Source organism: Osmerus mordax, chromosome 7 (assembly GCF_038355195.1).
Source record: "Osmerus mordax isolate fOsmMor3 chromosome 7, fOsmMor3.pri, whole genome shotgun sequence".
In the NCBI taxonomy this organism is placed as follows: domain Eukaryota; kingdom Metazoa; phylum Chordata; class Actinopteri; order Osmeriformes; family Osmeridae; genus Osmerus; species Osmerus mordax.
The window spans coordinates 7,295,422-7,312,316 of NC_090056.1; positions in this window are offsets into that span (position 1 = coordinate 7,295,422).

Here is a 16,895-nt window from a genome sequence, read left to right on the forward strand (position 1 = left end):
GAATATAATTAAATGTACAATAAAATAAAATATAAGTTGCCGTAAATTACAATATAAAAATACAAATATTACAAATGTACAAGATACCATGTTGTAATGCAGTGCAAAAAGCAGTGTGTTTCGCAAAAAGCAGTGTGTAATGTGAGCGGAACTGCGTTGGTGTTGGAAACTAACTCTTGTCAGTAGACTAAATGGTAATCACACCTTGTATACCATAGCTTAGTATGTTTTGGAGATGCATCTTACACTTTGAGGTGAGTTTCATTTTTATTTCCTAGCTGGAAATCAACTATTATCCCTGCAGGGGCACATAATAAATACCTTGGCTCGTTCACACATCTTTCAAACATCCCAGATATTACACGGGTGAGTGGTTGGTGCGAACCGGGCCACTAGTGTTCACTGACCTGGGTAGGTGACAGGGTCAAGAGGGGAATTTAACACAGACCATGTTAACTGTATGAGTTTACAATGTATATCTTGAAGAATGCTTGTTTAGACAGTTAATCTGAATTTGTTTTATTTGCCATGCAAGTTCACAAGGAATTTACTGTGGCAGGAAGGTGCATACAATAAACATATATGGATCTTAATTGTATTAATCAAATTATGGTATTTGTTTATCCATTTTTACAAGCAGTCACAGAAGACTTCGCATACACCCATAGAACTGCACTGAAACAACCTAAACCCTCAAAGAAAAACTACCTGGAAACCTCTTATTTAAGAAAACAAAAGGAGGAGCAACTCTGTGAGGGATCCCCTCCTTCAAATGAATGTATTTTAGCTGAGGTTGTAACACAGTCAACTATTATTGTAAATGACATGTCTTTGACTCAACTGAGTTGTGTGTTATTAATGCAGACTAGAGAACCAATCAGATGTGTAACCAACACAAAGTGGTGGAGAATCTCTTTGTTTTTCCACATTCCGCCAACAGAAGGCACCACAAACTATTGGGTTTTCATAGTGGTACAGATGGTGTCACACTTATTAGGGACATCAGTCAAAGGTAAATATTAGAGTGGCCTGTATGTAATAGACAGGAACAACATATTTCTCACACCAAGGAGCAGCTGCACCAGGCCCTCCCTCTTCCCCCAGATGATCTGGTTATCCAGGCACTCCTCTCTCCCTTCCTGTGGGTTCTCAACTTCATCTCCACCTACAGAAGAGAAAAATGAGCCAGGGCCAGAGAATGTTCCGATTGTTACAGATCGTCTCCTTCTTCCTCTTCATCAGCTGGACCATCCTGAAGGCTGAAGGTTCAAATCTCACTCTGCTCTCTGCAGAGCAGCCCGCTCTCACAGCCTTCTCAAGATGAACAGGCCTATTAGTCTATATTCATTCAACTATAATTTGAATCATTCGACAATCTAGTTGAAAATACATGAGTACGACTGGAAACAGTGTGCCATGCTCCAATTCCTGCAACAAATGCAGTTTATTTACATTTACATTTAGTCATTTAGCAGACGCTCTTATCCAGAGCGACTTACAGTAAGTACAGGGACATTCTCCCCGAGGCAAGTAGGGTGAAGTGCCTTGCCCAAGGACACAATGTCAGTTTGCATGACCGGGAATCGAACTGGCAACCTTCGGATTACTAGCCCGCTTCCCTCACCGCTCAGCCACCTGACTCCCTAGTTTATGCATACATTCATTTGTATGTTGGTTTGCATGTGCTAATAGGCTATAGTGAAGAAAAAATACCGACAAAATGCAATTTGAGACCAAGCATAAATTATGAACATTGAGCATATTTCATGTCCAAGGCGCACATTAACTGTACTTAATTATTATGTCGCTAGAGGGAACTAAATAACTAATAATCTCCAGCAGCTTCTCCTTTTAGTCTCAAAGTTATTTCCCATCCGTAATGACGATGGTACATCAACATGATAATTAAGTAATTTAACAAACTACGACGACAAATGCTCACTAAGAAAGTTACATTCCGTCTTTCTTCAACATTGGTCAGCACATGCAGCATCGGCATCTAACGGTTGTTTGTTCGGCCAAGAAATCGGTCTTGGCGATTTGCCATATCTAATTTCTTTATGAAAGACGGTTGTTTTTGCATGGCTACTTCTTCTTACAAGGCATCAACCTACAGCGTATAACTCAACACTAAGATAATTAGCCTACATAAATTAACTCTAGCCAAGATGAATTTGATGTCAAATTCGGTGCAGTCAAAAGCTTGTGTGTGTGTGTTTGGACGACTCACGCACGTCATGCAAACATGTTATGGCAGGGTATGAGGTAATTACAGGGTGCTGGAACCGTTTGGGGACTGAACAGAAGTTTCTGCCAACACACACACCTGCAAATCACCTTCTGCCTGAGGCTGAAAAGACAGTCATCACTTTCTGTAACACCCCTTCTCTCACAGACTAGCACCCACAAACGCAAGCAGACTCCCCATCCCACCCCCCTTACACACTCACACACACAAATCATTGTGTTGAAATATGTTTGAGGTACATTTGAGGTAATGCCAGTTAAGCTAAGGTTGATGGAGGACTGAACAAGTTTATACCAAGCTGAGCCCCATAGTTGGTTTAGATTGCTTATGGGATGGCTGATTAAGCTCATCAAGCAAGCCCAGTAGTAGAGAATGGAGGACAATTAGATGTTACCTCTTACTCCAACAATGAGGACATAAAAAAGCACACTGACCTTTTTTAAACTTTTTCCTTTGCATGAGGCCTGTGGGCAATTGATTCAAAGAAAAGCAAATTAAAACGTTTTTTTTTTTTTTTTTAACCTCCACCACATAGTTTTTAGTACCCAGTTTTCTCACAAGGCTCGTTTTATGTGCAGGGAAGGAGGCATGGAAAAGAGGACCTTTCCTTTTGAGCTCACAGATTTGCCGTAATTACTGAATCACTTCCATATGTGCATCTCTGGCTGCCTTCTCTGCCTCCACCACCCCTTTTTCCCCTGCTGTCTTTCTTTCCCCCCTTCCTCTCTCTCCCTACACTGTTTCTAGTCTGTGTCTGAACTGTTGTCCTCACTCTCTCTCTTTCTCTTTCAGGACTCGGAGCAATTTTTGCAAAACCACTGCTTAAACAAAGTCTAACTTAATCAGAACATCCTGGCAGCATTTGGCAGTGAGGCTGCACTTGTGGTGATTCAATTAGAACGAGCTAGCCAACGAGAGCAAGGGAGAAGCAGAGAGAGAGAGAGAGAGAGAGAGAGAGAGACGGGAAAGGGGGAGGGAGAAGTGGAAGAATACGAGAAAACGAAAAGAGGAACAAAAAAAATGTGGCTTTCAGGGGAAAGAATTCCGGCAAAGTGATAAGCAGAACGGAGAGAGAACGCAGGAGGGAGAGGTGGAAGAGAAAATCAGGGAGAAAGAAAGAGTGCTGGGGTAATGCTTCTTGACAGAGGTGGGTTCAGAGAGGGTTCACAGTGACATCATGGCTGATTTTGAGGAGAGTATAGACAGGAGGGCTATTCACCTTTCATTGGTCACACATGTTGGGGAATAGGCAATGTACTCATGTACTGGCACACATGCTGGTTGCTGTGTGGACAGCCCTGCTCTGCACCCCAAAATGTACACTTATGTGAGCACACAGGCGTAGGCGCACAAGCACACACACCCACACACACACACACACACACACACACACACCCAGACATACACACGTATATCGGCATACAAACACACACAGGCATACACAGTGCACAGACACTCTTCCTTGCATTCACACTTCCATCCCCATCCCGCTTACTGATCTGTGGCCCATTTACACATTTGTGTTTCATACAGCTCATAGTGTTGGCTCAGTGTCTGTGATTAATACACACAGTCCCTAGTGCTGGAAGCAGCTCATTTTCCTCTGAGCAGTATTCCTCTGTGTGTGTTATACTTCATGGCAGTTGGAGTCTTAAATGAATGCGTTTTTGCCAGCCTGAATGAATGAGCTCCTTCATTGCACAGGATGTGTATTTAAGTCTGAAACTAAAAACGCACTATGCACAAGTAAGTGTGTGACTAGTGTATATTTGCGCGTGTGTGTTTGTTGGAGCAGCGTGTGCCTGCCTTGCATCCCCTGCATGTCTCAGTGCGGCACCAAACTTCACATGACATCAATCTGAAGGCAGGGAAATAGTGATCTCATTACAGGCATCTTGTTCCTGATTAAAACCTGCCGCGGCCACCACCGGCCCCTCTCCCTCCCCCCTCCCTCCCTCCATCCCCCCTCCCTCCCTCCTTCTCCATTTCTCTTTCTTTTTTGCTCCCTCCCTCGCCCTTTCATTCTCCCCTCCTTTCCCTCTTTCGATTACCCCAGTCCTCTGTCTTTTCCCCTCTCAGCCAGCCAGCCAGCCGCAGGCTCCTTCCCCTCTGTAGTTTCTCAAATGCAAATAAGAGTTGGCTCTAAAGTAGAAACACGTTGGAGTAATGTTTTCATGAATATTGTCCATTGAAAAAAAGAAAAAAAAACTCAAAGGAAAAAAAGCTCAAAAAGTGAGCTCAACACCAACAGTCTGAGTTTAAGTCCATATTGCGAGGCGTTGTCTAAAAGCAGTGGCCCTGTGGTTACAGAATGCTTGTGCGTGCGTGTGCTAGCATGTGTGCTGGTGTGTGTGCTAGTGTGTGTGCGCCGGGTTTAGAGTGAGGATTAATGTAATGTGTCAGTAAGTGTGTTATGATCTTACTGCCAATGAGCAAGTGATAGCCGTAGTCTGAGGAGGTGTGTGGACTTAGGAGGCCACAAGCCATGTTTCCAATGCTGCACAGTAAAAGAGTGGTGGGTGAGAGAAAGATAGTACTCTGATCTATCTTCATTATCCCCCACTCTGTAGTCTCCCAGACACAAAGATCATAAATCTCAGCCTGCAGCACACTTCACTGACACTGAAACACAAACACTCCTAACCTCTGACCTGCCCGCTGCTACTGGCTACACACACACACACACACACACACACACGGATACATGCATGCACTCACTCACGCATGCCATCCTGGGCGTACACACAAACGTCACACAAACATATAATCACGCACCCTAGACACACACAATCACTGATCATTTGTTGTTTATGATCAAAACTAAATATGTTATAACTTTACCATAATATGGTACCATAATGTTACCATAATCATAATGCTCCCAACACAACATACTGTAAATACTGTATCATACTGTACTGTATCATCTCATATATTTGACATGCGTTTCAAATCCATGGTGCAAAACCATTATGTTTACATTGCCAAGATGGGTTGTGCAGGATTAGCTTATCTCCATCTCGACAGTATTTACTGAGCTATTAATTACATTTGAGAGTAATTGTTGACTTTGCAACACTGAATCAACAGTAGTGGCTTTGAATGCCCTGTTGAGTAGCAGGTTAATCCTCAGAAGCCACACACGTGTAGTACAGTACATGTGTGGTGATAAAGATCAATCTAGGAGCTCACTGCAGCTGAGGGGGTTAGAACACTTCCTGTCACCGTGTGAGGACTGGAGGACAGCTCTGTGTAGGGGCTTCCACTGACATCACTTACACACATGTCTTTGTTAGTCCTTCTACTTCAAAGAGGCACACTAATAACTACAGCTATGTATCTGTGGAAATATTTGTGAACTTATTTAAGGTTATTTTCATTGCGCCGATGCTTTTTTTGTTGTTGCGAAAGTAACCCCATCCAAAACAGTCTGTTTTTATGTACAGGGGTTTATTTGAAGTCATCTAGCTTTATTTATACAAGGAGTCCATTGAGACCAAGGTTCTGTTTTACAATGGAGCCCCTGTGCCCTGCTGTCATCTCAGTAGCATGCATTGCTGGCCATATGGCCCTGTATGCACTGACAGCATATGGGCAGGACTGAGAGGGCACGGCTGTGATGGGGCTGTGTTGGGTGAGGAGGATATGATGAGATTAGAAGACATACTGAGGTCAGGGTGGGTCAGGACTGCAGCACGAGACTCCTGTCATTGGCTAATAGGCTGGATTAGTGAGCGGAAGAGGAAGATGTTTGGACAGGTGACCGGGTTCTGGTGTTGCTACAGTAGAGGACGGTAGCGTAAAGTCATGTATTTGTAGTTTTAATTGGATATTAATTGTTCTGTTTTTAAGGGGGGGGCTAGAGTAGAGGTGTGCTAGGATGCAGCACAGCACTCTGTGGTGGGTGTGTTGGTTTCAGGGTGTGGGTGGAAACGAATTGAAGGTTGTGGAAATGAAAATCACGTTGAAAAATGCCAACACCACCCACGCAATGTTTGTTTACGTGCTGACAGATTAAGGGGCTCAAATTGAGCAGAATCCCTGTATCTGTGAGGTCCAAAGAAAGGCCTCTTGATCTGATCTGGAAGCCATGATGCAGAGTTGGTGGAACACTGCCACACCACCATCTCCGGGTTAGCGCTAGGGAAGGAAACATGGAGTCAAGGACCACGGACAAAGTGATGCAGGCTGTGACAGAGAGCGTTGTTGTTGTAAAAGGCGTCTGTTGTTTGTAGCCCTACAAACAGCTGGCCAGTTACAGCCTCTCCTAACAGGACTGAAAAGTTTGGAATTTCACTTGCTACTTGGTCCCACGGATTTAATTCTTTAATGTATTTAAAGCATGTCAAAAGATTGAAATGCATTTCATGTTAATATGTTGATGTGTGTTAATAGACAGTACAGTCTATTACACTCTAAGACAACTTTTTGTTCACCCTACACATTTTGAAACCAGCACGAGAAGTCAAACAAGGGAGTGTGCTTCACCCCCAGGTCAGGTCGTGCCACCCATCAAGGTGTGTCCTGTAATGAGACACCTGAGGTTTTTGGGGGTGCCCACTACAACCAACAACAACCTCAGAAGATCACTCAAGAAACGGAGACCAGGCACACACCCAGAACCACAAACTGCTCAACAAAACACAAACACACATCTGAAACACATGTGCTGATGTGGAGAGAGGGGGCACGTCTGGGGGCACACCCAAAACTGCTGCTGCGCCTCTGCCAGAGCTCTGGGGACTTCCCCTCACTGGAGCGCTCTACCACCAGCGCTCTGCGTTGGGACTTGAAGAGACTATACACTGGCTGCGAGCGTTTGGATTCCTGGAAACGTATACATAGATTAGTATCTGCAAAATCTCTCCATGTCTGAAATTGTGTATGTTCTTCAAGTGTTTGAAATCCTCTTCTTCTTTCAAGGTGGGACTCTGGTGTTCTGCATGTTCTTCCCTTTGGGCAACGTAGGGTTTGGGTTTTCCAACATGTACACGCTAAGGAAGAAACAGCCCAGTCTTAGTTTGTTTAGTATAATAACAGTTTTACGACCATGTCTTCCCAGCTATGTTTGAATTCTTGATGACAATTTTGGCATGGTCATTTAAGGAAGCAACTCAGCTCAAGAATGAATAGTTGTGTTATGCTGTCTGAATGCTGAGGGGAAGGTCTATGGCGTTCCATTTGTATCAATACTTTTCATGGCGTGAAAATGTGGATTTCCATGCTTCGGGCTCTACTCCATTCTCTGCGTATAACCATTTCAGAGCATGTAAAAACACTACAAAAACTACCATGACTCAAAATCTGAGAATACAGAGGAGAAAGGGGAGAATTCAGAGAGAGAAGAGAAATGGAGAATTAAAAACAGAAACTTCAGCTTTGTGGACCCCCTTCTCCCTTCCCTCTAGGCATTCTGTGGCTGGTGAAAAAATGTGCTGTATATGTGAAGTGTCGGGTCACGTGACACAGGCTTGCTTTTTGAATCAAAGAGCATAATTATTTATTAGTGAGAGACAGGATGAGAGAGTGTGTGCCTGGACTTTTCTTTATTTTGAGAGAGAGGAGAGGGAGAGAGAGGAAGAAGAAGAGGGAAGAGAGAGAGAGAGTGGGCAGAGAAAAGGGAGGGGTGAGAGAGTGGAAGGAGAGAAGTAATGAGTGTGTGTGTGTGTGTATAAGCCAGGGTGGGAGGAGAGAGGGAGTTGCTCATGAAAGAGGAGGAAGAGAAAGAGGAGGGGTGAGACAGAGGAGGTAGAGAGAGGGAGTGCGTGTCAGAGAGAGAGAGAGACTAGTTGCTGCTCTGTCTTTGCTGTCAAAGGAACTGATGAACGTACACAAATCTCCTCTTCTCCTTCCACTGCTCTGCTGAATCTGCTTATCACCCCTTTTTGGCCTTCATCTATCCATCTGTCACAACAGCAAAGAAAGGGTGAGTAGTCCGGGAAACCTTTTAAACAACAATAGCTTTCCTTCAACTTTCACTTTTCCTATCGATTTTGCCTTCAGAGAGTAAGTTGGTATCAGAAAGAAAGAGAAAGAGATCGTTTTTGGGGGAGCTTTTAGAGTTGAGAAAACTGTGTCAACAACTTCAATTTGAGACAGAGATTGAGTGTTGGTGATAAGAGACATGGAGAGAACTGATCATATTTCTATGTAGTGAACCAGGTTTATGTTTTCAGAAGTCCAGGCTTCTAAATATGTTTGATTCATTATTCATTGTTGCCTGCCCATGTGTATCACTCTGGATAAGAGCGTCTGCTAAATGACTAAATGTGTATGATGTTTGTTTTGTTGAAGGTGTACTTCTACTTTGTAGGATTTGTGATTATGTGTGTGTATGTATCATTAGACACGGGTATGTGCATTCTGATGGTGTGTGAGTGTTTGTGTGTGTGTGTGTGTGCACTAGCGTGCTCTAGTTAGTGACTGTTTGGTGAGTTGCTCAGTCAGTAATGCTTTTATTGTTAGCATGTGTGCCTGTGTGATGGCATACACGCTCACCACTATTTGTATGCACGCATGTGTGTGAGGGTATGTGTGCCTGCACATACGGGGATGTGAGTAAGTGTGTTTGCACGTCAAAGTGACCCATCCATGACCCTCTTTTTCCATCCTTAGAGCCCCGTGCTGGGAGCAAGCAGGCATTGTTTTCTTCCTTCAAAACAGCTCAGTCCAAGTCCAGTGGGGTGTGCCACTCTATCTGGCCTTAGATTGTTAGTTTATTGTAGCAGCTATCATACCTTGGGGTGTAGGTGACGCTTACACAGTGTGCTGTCTGCCTGGCGCCTGCTCTCCTGGCTAACTGGTTCCTCTTGTTGTGGTGCCACATGCATAAACAGGTAGGACAACACCTTGAGTGACGCACAATGTCCACACGGGAGATGAATCAAACATCTGGCTGGGGTCCATTTTGTCCTTTTTGTTCTCAAGGTTTTGTTAATGATGCGTGTGTGCGTGTTCGTGTTTGTGGTTGTGTGCGTTTCTGTGTGTGTGTGTGTGTGTGTGTCCATGTTTATGTGGTGTGTGTTTGTGTGTGTGTGCCCATTTTTGTGGTTCTCTGTGTGTCTTTTGTGTGTCTGTTTGTGTTCTTGCGTATTGCAGTGTGTGTGTGTGTGTGCGCGCGTGTGTATTAGAAGCTGTACAGCCGAGCTCGTCCAGGTACAGGCATCCCCTCAGCCTCCTCCTTGGCTCCGCTGCACCTGTGCTCCTCGTCTTCACTCTCTCAGCCAGCCTGACATGAGTGTGTACAGCCTGAGAGCCCAATGAAAGGTGTTTGAACCAGCCGGCAGGCAGGCAGGGAGAAGGAAGCCTGCTCCTAGCTCCCAGCTCGCAGGACCTCACTGTGTTCCTGTCATCTGCTCTCATTGTCATTCTGAGCGCGTCTAGGACATCTGGTGTGGTAGAGACTGAATATCGTCACCCTCTCTTCTACTATTCCTCTGTCTTCTCCCTCTTTTCTCTCTCTTTTTCTCTCTTTTCTCTCTCTTTTCTCAATCAGTGCTCCACCCATGAGTACTTTTCCATGGAGAGACACGTACACAAAGAGTATGGCTTGCTGGAGTGCCTGTTGCACATTATGCTACATTGAAGTTAGGAATTTTACAGGGGATGGCTCTAAATCACAGTTTGGAGCAGATGGGATTTAGAAAAAGACAAGAGTGAAATTATGGTTTAATTACTACAAATGAGAAAAATGTGTTTCTTATTCAAAACAAAATGTTTTAAAAATGCCAAAACATGTTTTGGTGTTGGGAAGTGACAAATACTATTTAGAAACGCACCAGAGTTTGGGTTTTATAACAATAAATAACACACGTGAATAATTACACATTTTGAGTAGGAAGAGTGCTTTAGTCATTCAGTGATGGTTGAAATATGCTGCTTGGAAATACTGTTGACATTGAAAGACTGCATTTTCTCATAAATCTAAAGGCACTACTGGAGAGTTTACAGTACAAAACATCTTCACAGAATCTTTCTACTTTAGGGCATAAATCTGGGAGTTGTTGATTCCTGTCTGTTTCAGGAATCCCGGCAGCAATTAAGTTCTAAGTGGCAGGGAGGGGTTAGACAGGTGGTTTTAGGGGAAAGGGTGGTGAGGGGGGGGCACCCTATCACCACACTATAATTAGGAAACTATCTGTACCTTATTTCCTGTGTTTATCTGAGCAGGTGTGCATGGCTGAAAACATGTGGATATGCATTTTGGGACCTGTCTTTCAGTCCTCATTAAAAATATATTTTTTGCACATAACCGGTATTCTACATCTATGTGTGTGTGTCATTGACCTTCATATGTACGTACATGGCTTCATAGCTGTGCCAGTGTGTGTATGCGTGTGTATGTGTTTTGTGTGTGACTGGGCTTGAAGCCAAGTAATGTGTGTGTTTGCTTGTCTTGGATTGCTGCTTTGATTCCGCGGGCTAAAAGATACTGACACCCATCCATTATGCATTGCCTTTCACACAGAAACAGATTGTTAAGTCTCTCAACTCAGCAATATACAGCAATCCCCCCCCCCCCCCCCCACACACACACGCAAACACAGGATCTTGGCAGTTATTTGATGTGTTGAATGCATCTCCAGTATTGAATACATGGTTCAAGTAGTGCAGCTGCTAAATTCCCTGTCCTACAATTTCAATAACCACAGTTCTCTTACCGCTCCATCAGCCAACCTCCCCCCCCACCCCTCCATTTATATCCTCTCTCCGCTGTCATCTCTTGTATTGTGCCCATCCTCTCCTCTCTCGTTTCTTCTCTTCTCCTCTCCATGTTGTTTCTATCCAAAGCAGCTCTGCTGCCACATCATGGAAAGGAGCTGTCAGAGTGACTTCATCTTGTCACAGTTGCTTTATGTGTTCATGTATGTGTGTTTGTGTGTGTGTGCGAATTCTCAGTCCTTCCATTTTCTTTTTTTTCCGCTGACACAACACGTTCCAAAATAGAAAGCAACATTTCAGTCAGGGCTTTCTGGTGATGGGTTTGATTTACGACTTTCAAAACAAACATGTCTAATGGTGTTCCCCTTACGACACATCCAGATACAATAGCTGGGAGAATGACACATGAGATATTCAAAGGCAGTAGTTATCATGGCATTGTTGTCATAGGCAAATATGCATGTGTGTTGCCAGGTGAAGGCAGGCGTCAAACACGTTTAAAAGAGGTGGAATGTGGGATTGTTTAGAGGGGGAGGATTGTCTGTCCATAGTGCCTGAGAAGCATTAACAAGGGGCACGGTAAAAAACACTGAGCTGTCAAGTTTATCTCTCCTCATAAAACCCTGTGTTGACCATATATCTGTTTCACAGCCTTCGTGTTTTCCTCATGCCAACAACCGGCTCCGGGTTTAAGAACTCTTTCTCAAAAAGGATGTTGTTACTGCATGAGTTTCTGTCTCGTGATAGACCACAGTGACTTGGTCTGGTTCAAATATGTACCCCACCTTTAAATAAAGTGAGCCATGACACTACGTATTCACTTTCTCAAAAAGGATGTTGTTACTTCATGAGTTTCTGTCTTGTGATAGACCACAGTGACTTGGTCTGGTTCAAATATGTACCCTACCTTTAAATAAAGTGAGCCATGACACTACGTATTCCCAGATTGCCTAATCTAATACTAATAGCAGTGAAGAATAGGATTGGGTATGGCTTTTAGTTGTTTTTCTGACATTAGTTAGTACTAAAGCGATACTTTTTTGGCGCCGGTACCATTTAAAAAATATCCCATTATCCCCAGTATCAGGGGAAAATACACAAAAGATACCCAACCCTAGCAGTGATGCAACATTTGATTCAGAGCGACAGAGGGTAAATATTATCATGGACAGCTCAGGCATTTACGTGGAACCAAAATAAGGGACCAAAATCTGCCTTGCAATTTGGTCCAAAAGACACCGATCTAGGAAGTATAGGAACCGATGGGCTTCAATATCCAACTGTAAGAAGATCCATAGCCATATTTTAGTTTTGACTGAATATCGGCTTAAACTGTGTCAAGAAAATCAAACAACATACTTATTTTAGGTTTGGCCTAAAGATTGTTTTCGTGACAAGTAAAACTGACAGGGTTTCCGATCCTCTCCCAGTTTGGATGCTGTGGATAAGAAGAGGGGATTATTTGCAGAACAATGGACAGGAGTAGGCAAGTCTGAGATGGAAAATTAGAGCCAAGTTTAGATGGCGCTGCCAAGCCCAGCTTCTCTGGATAAATGGTAGCTGCGTTGGCTCAGATCACTTATCTCCAGGCTGTGAATTGAAGATTTGCTAAACCCTCTCGGGTTAAAGTTTTGACTTGTTGTTCTGTCAGTTTGAGTGACAGATGGTGTCTTTCTGCCACGACTGGGGTTTTCTTTCGGTGGCAGAAGAAGGTTGAGGATTTACAAAGACTTTAAGAAAAGCTCTCTGGTCTCTTTGACTCGCCCACAGGTCCATTTGCAGTAAAAACAGATGGTTTTGTTTCTTTGGGTGCACTTGATGTAGTTCAACCAGTCTAATGACACCAATGTGTGAAAAAGTCCACACTCTGCGCTGTCATGCGAGAAAAGAACACAAAAGTAGATACTGTTTATAGATACAGTATACTTTATACAGACATATATACATGAATCCCGAGGAGAAATTGCAACATTACAGCAGCATGGAATATACCCATAACAAATAAAGGAAGTTCATAACAAAAAGGCAATTACTAGTAGTAGTGTAGATATGGCACACAAAGTAAATCTGGGCTGGTTTCTGTGGCCAAGTTGAACCACAGCACTGTGGTCCTGTGTGCATGGCTCCCAGCTTCCTGTGATGCCGTGATTTATTTGTTATGTTTCACTGCAGCGGTCGCTCAGACGTAGCCAGAGGGCCTCCGTCACTTCAGTTGAGGCACAATTGTTGTTTTGCTCACAGAGGGATTTGATACTCTTTGTTTGACGGACATTCAATCTGTGGGAACACTTCTCTGTCTCTCTCTCCTCTTTCTCTCCATTTTCCCAGCCTCGCTCCTTTGCTTCCCTTTCCCTCCCTCTTTTTTTTCTGTTTGTCTCTCTCCTTTTCACCTTCCCTATCTCTTTCTCACTCACTTCTCTCCACCAAACAAGAACCACTTGTCAAGTTCAATCTCCCCCCCGCCTTTCCAGACTTGCCTCATCGTGTACGTTTGAAAAGCTTCAAAATCACAGGCCAGATTGATTTCATTTGCTGCATGGCATTTCTCAAGATTAGATCGGTGGATTATGTCAAATGTAACTAATCAGACTTGTTAAGCGCTCATGAAGTGGTCTGGCTCTTCAGTGTTTACACAGAGCTAGAACTCAAATGCTACAGTGCACCTCTTAACGAGACATGGAAAGTCCCCAATTTTGGAGCGCATCCCACCCATGGCTGGCTGTCCTGCCCGCCTGCCCGCCTGTCTGTCTGCCTGTGTCTGTCTGTTTGTCTGTCCGTGTCTGTCTGTCCGTGTCTGTCTGTCTGTCTGTCTGTGTCTGTCTGTCTGTCTGCCAGCATACCCGCCTGCCAGCCTTCTTGCCTGGCTGCTGGCCTGCTGCCTCCTGTGCACCCCCAGGCCCAGGGGAAGTGGGAAGGCCATCCATGCCCGGTTAGTCTGGGACTGGGAAGGGGGGGGTTTGATGAGGTCACTCCAAAATCCCCATCTCCCCTTATAGCCCCCAAACCGCTGGGCCAAGCAGACCCAGCCTACCACAAGACCCAACAGGCCTGACATAAAAACACAGAATGGCTCTGTAAAAAGGCTGGCAGGCTGATGTGACTCATTAAAAATCGCTGGCGCCAACTCGCTTTTATTAATTCATTATAGTGTTTGGGTAAAGGAGAGGGGACGGAGAAGGGATCCATTTTCAGTGTGTTTCTCTTTAAAAGTGAGTTGTTTAAAGGGGTAGTGTGACACTTTTGCTTTTATCACGTTCCTTTCTCTCTTTCTCTCTTTCTTCCTGCCTTGCTGTCTTTCTTTCTCGTTCTCTCTGTCGCTCTCCCTTTTCTTTGGTTCTCTCTCACTGTACCATTCACACACCTCATCCTCAGCTACGTACTTATAGAGGCCGAGGCAGAACTACTTTTCAGCCCCTACTGACTGATCTCCGGGCTCTGGTTTCTCCAACTGCAGGCCGAGGCTGTGTGTGTGTGTGTGTGAGGGGAGGGGGGACTGCAGGAAGACTCACGTGGATGAATGGATGTGGTGCTGTTTCTGTCTCCTCCAGACTTTCTCTGGGAATATGTGCTGCACATGGCCACTATGGTCCACTATGGTCCTTCTCTCTCTCTCTTTCTCTATCTCTCTCTCTCTTTCTCTCTCTCTCTCTCTCTCTCTCTCTCTCTCTCTCTCTCTCTCTTTCTTTCTCACACACACACACACGCAAGCTTTTTCTCTCTTTCTTTCTGTCTCTCAGTCTTGCTCTCTCTCCAGAGCAGAACACACTGGCTTTATGGGTCTGGGCCCGGTGCATGAGGCAGAGACCCAAACAGGGCCATTTCTGGCCAAACACACACAAACACACACACTCATATGCACAACACCCCCCCACAGATTATGGGTCTCTTCTGTTTTTCCAGTCTGGACCTCATCTCCTATTAGGCCCACTGTGAAATCTTTAGTGATGTTCTTGTGTGTTGGCCACACTATGAAACTGCTCCACAGGGTCAGGCTAATAGCTGTATAAGCAACCATAAGGGGGACACGGATGGGTAGAGGAAAGATGGATGGAAGGAGGGATGGATGGAAGTGAGGAGATGAAGGAGTTCAAGGGCATAGTCATGAGGGGGTTTGGGGGGAGGGGTAGAAAGAGAGGGATGGATCCAGCGGAGAGGATAGAGGATGAGAACCAGACTGGGAGGGAGAGAGGGAGGGAGGGGGCGCAGGGGGGAGTGAGGCTGCTAGACAGAGAGAGATGGAGAGACGGCGAGAGAGGACAGAGAGATGGCAGGGTGACCCTGTGGTGCTGGCAGGACGAATGGCTGAGGGCCTTTTACTGGATAACTAGTTGCTTCTTCCTGAAATGAAACTCCAACATACTTGGCTGACCTGCTTGCCTGTCTGTCTGCCTGTCTGTCTATTTGTCTATCTGCCTGTCTGTCTATTTGCCTATCTGCCTGTCTGTCTATTTGTCTATCTGCCTGTCTGTCTTTCAGTTTTTCTGTCTGTGTGCCTGCCTGCCTGTCTGTCTTTCTGTTTTTCTGTCTGAGTGCCTGCCTGCTTGCCTGCCTGTCTTTCTGTTTTTCTGTCTGAGTGCCTGCCTGCTTGCCTGCCTGTCTTTCTGTTTTTCTGTCTGAGTGCCTGCCTGCTTGCCTGCCTGTCTTTCTGTTTTTCTGTCTGTGTGCCTGCCTGCTTGCCTGTCTGTCTTTCAGTTTTTCTGTCTGAGTGCCTGCCTGCTTGCCTGCCTGTCTTTCTGTTTTCTGTCTGAGTGCCTGCCTGCTTGCCTGCCTGTCTTTCTGTTTTTCTGTCTGTGTGCCTGCCTGCCTGGTTGGGGCCCTGGCTGCACATGTGGAACAGTTTACTGTAATGGAACTCTAAATTAGTGGTGGTTTGAAGCTGCCTGCAGCAGTAGGGTGTAATTAACTGGCTCTGTTGAAAGAGAAGGAGCCAGAAAGAAAAAGCAGAGAGAGAGAGAGAGAGAGAGAGAGGGAGAGAGAGAGAGAGGTAGGGGGTGGAAGGACCGGGGGTTACCATGTCCAAGATGTGTGTAGGAGCGTGTGTGTAGGAGCGTGTGTGTAGGCTTGTGTGCATGTACATTCGTGTGTGTCAGACTTACTTTGTGCTGTGTGTATATGAGTGAGTTTCTGTGCATGTGGAGAAGTCTTTGGCTCTCTCTGCTGGGCACAGTGCCACCCCTTAGTGCCCCCCAGTGCCCAGAGAGCGACATTGTGCCTCGGTTCAGCAGTTCATCACCTCCCTCACTCTGATCTCCCTGCTTTGTTTATACTGGATTCATTACCTCGATTTCATGCTGTTTACACTCTCCCCCATCCACCCCCCCCCCACATACACACACACACCTACACACACCTACACACACACACACAGCGACCCTACTACCACCCTCATTCCGATTTCCAAAGCCGCAGCAGTTCCAAAAAAGCTCTGAGTTCCCAGAACTCAGCTCAGAACTTTTTGGTTTTTCTACAAAAAATGTGAAAAGTTTTTTGGGGGAAAACACAATCCAGTAGCAGACACAACTCGTTCCTTAAACCCGCTCTGTGGAAGCAGCCTGACTGCAAGGTGGGGCAGCTACAGTCTAGCCTAGTGAGAAACCAGCCGCTTTTACTGTCTCTCGTTATATTTGCATCTCTGTTGTATTTCCTCCACGCAACCAACAGGGGGGGCGCCCCTGGCAAACATCCATTTCTATGTCTTCCAGTTGGGAAAGTACTAAGAATACAACTGTGCTACATTATTGCTCTTTGTAAACAAGTAGACCTGAACTTTAAAATGCGCTGGTGTGCTGTTGTCATGCACTTGACTGTCCTGGACTGATTGTGAGACTGGAAGGTTTTGACTGAAAGGGGGGTTATTGACTAGTGTATTCTGGTATATGGAATCTTTTTAAGACACAATCAAACAGGGAGCTTGTGTGTACGGAGGGTTGGTTATTTCTCTGCTTTTCTCCTTTATTGTTTTTTTTTCTTTCTTCCTCTCTTCTGC